Source organism: Pongo pygmaeus, chromosome 3, assembly GCF_028885625.2.
Source record: "Pongo pygmaeus isolate AG05252 chromosome 3, NHGRI_mPonPyg2-v2.0_pri, whole genome shotgun sequence".
Lineage (NCBI taxonomy): Eukaryota > Metazoa > Chordata > Mammalia > Primates > Hominidae > Pongo > Pongo pygmaeus.
In genome coordinates, this window is record NC_072376.2 from 79,861,710 (window position 1) to 79,865,242 (window position 3,533).

The 3,533-nt window shown below is 39.9% G+C and overlaps 1 non-coding gene across 1 annotated transcript; it reads right to left on the reverse strand.

Moving 5' to 3' along the window:
• Window positions 1-2,588: 2,588 nt before the first annotated feature.
• On the reverse strand, window positions 2,589-2,692 carry LOC134739544 (U6 spliceosomal RNA). Its single transcript, XR_010126323.1, has one exon. It is a non-coding gene; the product is annotated as a U6 spliceosomal RNA (small nuclear RNA).
• Between the last annotated feature and the right edge of the window lie 841 nt (window positions 2,693-3,533).

A 3,533-nucleotide genomic window follows, 5' to 3' on the forward strand; every position in this document is an offset into this window, starting at 1 on the left:
ATTGTGATCATGATACTATCTGACAAGGGCAGTGATGCATGATAACATCAAAAAATTAGAAACTGTAATGAGGTCTCTTGGGCAAAATTCCATACAAGCAAATGACCGTCTCTCCAAAGCATTCCTGCCACACTTAATTCACCATTACCTGAACAAAATGTGCCATCTTCATTGTTCAGGTCTGTATAGTGCTGGTTTCCCTGCCTGGGCAGCTCACTCCATCCCATCCCAGCACAATCCCCATCCCTCCAACTCCCCCTTCCCTCCCCACTCTCATACAACTCTTCCTCATCTTACAGGACTTGGCTTCAATGTCACCTTAACTGGAAGCTTCTCTCCTTCTCCAGAAGAGCTTCCAATTGCACTTGATGCATGCACTATTATTTGATGATTTTTGAGTTACAGTCCAAGTCTTTTTGTACCTGAATAACATGTTGCCCAGTCAGTCTCTCTTCCTGGATTCAGAAGTCTTTCATGGTAGGTCCAGCTAGAAGTGACAAAAAGACATTCTAAAAAAAAAAAAAAAAAAAAGAGGGATGACACAGACAGACATCAGCACTTAAAAGTTTTAAATGGTATGTGGAAAACAAAATTTAAGGGCTTCTAGGAGAAACGTAGGAGGGAAGGTGTTACTGGGAAATATGATAGAAGATTAATTTTTATTTTATTTTATTTTTAGAGAAAGGGTCTTGCTCTATCACCTAGGCTGGACTGCAGTGGTGCAATCACAGTTAACTGCAGCCTCAACCTCCAGGGCTTGAGCAATATTCCCATCTAATTTTTATTTTGTTTAAGAAATGCAGTCTTGCTCTTAGCAAAGCTAAAGTGCAATGGTGTGATCATAGCTTACTGCAGCCTCAACCTTCTAGACTCAAGTGATCCTCCAGTCTTAGCCTCCCCAGTAGCTGGGACTACAGGTGTGCACTGTAACGTGTAGCTCTTTTTTTTTTTTTTAATTTTTAGTAGAGACAAAGTGTCGCTATGTTGACCAGGTTGGTGGTGATCTCCCACACTCAGGCAGTTCTCTCACCTCAGCCTTCCAAAGTGCTTGGATTACAGGTATGAGCTGCCACACCCGGCTGAGGGGTTTAATTTTTAATTATATAAAGAGCTCAAAGCAAATATTAGAAGGAGCCTAAATGCCTCCAGCAGTTGACTGGTACTGGTAAATTGTGATACATCCATATAATAAAATATTATGCAACCATGAAAAGGATTAAGATAGATCAATAGGTATTGGCACAAATGTCCACAAAATATGAAAATGTGAAGTGATGTTCAATCACCATGTACGTATCTTGAAGGATATGGCCCATTTTCTCAATAGCAATTATTTCCTGAGATAAGATTATGGGTCTAAAGAGTGAAGGAAATTTTTCACTTATTTAAAAGTATTTACTATTTTTATAATTTAATAAAAGATTAAACAGATCATTGAATTAGTAAAAGACAAAGTAACTCTATAAATAAATGGAAAAGACACAGATACCCCAGGCATGGTGGCTCATGCTTATAATACCAGTACTTTGGGAGGGGGTGGTGGGGGGATTGCTTGAGGCCAGGAGTTCCAGACCAGCCTAAGAAACAAAGCAAGACCTCGTCTCTAGTAAAAATAAAAAAATAAAAATAATTGGCCAGGCATAGTGGCATGTACCTATAGTCCCAACTACTGAGGTGGAAGGATCACCTGAGCCTAGGAGGTCAAGGCTGCAGTGAGTTGAGACTGTGCCACTACACTCAGGCCTAGGAGACAGAGCGAGACTTCATCTCAAAAAAAAGGACAATAAAGAAATAAAGCTAATAAGCTAACATAAGAAAAGATAAAATATGTGACTAATAGGCTGGGCGCATGGCTCACAGCTGTAATCAAGCACTTTGAGAGGCTGAGGCAGGTAGATCACGAGGTCAGGAGTTCGAGACCAGCCTGATCAACATGGTGAAACCCCGTTTCTACTAAAAATACAAAAATTAGCTGGGCATGGTGGCATGTGCCTGTAATCCCAGCTACTCAGGAGGCTGAGGCAGGAGAATCACTTGAACCTGGGAGGCAGAGGTTGCAGTGAGCCGAGATCACACCACTGAACTCCAGCCTGGTCGACAGAGCGAGACTGTGTCTCAAAAAAAAAAAAAAAAAAGGGGTGACAAAGTAAAAGTAATAATATGAGGTCTTTCATTTATCACACAGAAAATAACTTGTTAAATTATAATACCTGTGTGGGCGAAGGTGCAGTGAAATGGCCATTTTCTTGTAGTATTAGTGGTGTTTAAAATGTATATAAGCCTTCCAGGATAAAGCTTGGAAATTTTTTTTAAATCATACAGACAGTGACTCACTATACTGCCTCCTCCAACTCCTGGCCTCAAGCAATCCTCCCATCTCAGCCTTCCAAAGTGCTGGAATTACAGGCTGACAGCCACCATGCCTGAAAGCTTTGCAATTTACATCAAGGGTAATAAGAATGCTCATGCCCTGTGACTCGCAGTAATCTCACTTCTGGAAATTTCATCTTTGGATATAATTCAACCTAAACAAAAGGTCATATGCACAAACACAGTGAAAATCTGGGAGTAATTTTTTTCTTTTTTTAAAAAATATGGAATGCTTCACAAATTTGCATGTCATTCTTTCACAGAGGCCATGCCAATCTCTCTATTGTTCCAACTTAAGTATGTGTGCTACTGAGGCAAGCATGAGTAATTTAAGGTAGAGTGGTTAAGTGAAATAAGGAAGAATTATGGAGAATTTAAAAATCTATGCTATTTATAGGCACCTAGTAACAGCTCAGTAAATATTAGCTGCTATTATTATTTTTATGGTAATTTCACTCAATTAAAAATTGTCATTAAAAATTACCATTGTCATGAAACATAATGTCTCCTACAGTATAATTGTAAAAACAGATACAATTAGTCTCTTGGTATATGGAGGGATTAGTTCCAGCTCTCCCATTTCTGTGTATACCAAAATCCACGCATACTCAAGTTTTCAAAGTCAGTCCTGTGGAATCCACATATAACACAAATGGGAAAATTAGTGAGGTGTGGTGACAAGCACCTGTAGTCTCAGCTACTTGTGAGGCTGAGGCAGGAGGATTGCTTGATCCCAGGAGGTTGAGGCTGCAGTGAGCCATAATTGCACCACCGCACTCCAGTCTGGGCAACAGAGTGAGACAGAAGGTTGACTTTTTAATAGAATTTTTCTGTTCACTTGAAGATATGGTCAGGATTGTGGCATATGAAAATTCTTCATAAAATAACTATCTAATTCAATTAATGTTGGAATTGGGAACAGCAGAAGTGTGATCTCAGAGCTACTCACAATGAAAGGTGATGTCTGGGGCTCAGGTGTGTTGAGGTCCCCATGCCTGGACTATGGGTGCTGAGTGGGATTTACTTGTCCATCATTTTCTATATTCCAGCACTGGGAAACTAGGGTTTATCCATCTTGATAAGATGTCATTTAAATTCCACTTCACAAGAACCACAAATGGAAGAAAGGTCATGAAACCACAGGACAGTACTTGTTCTCAAGG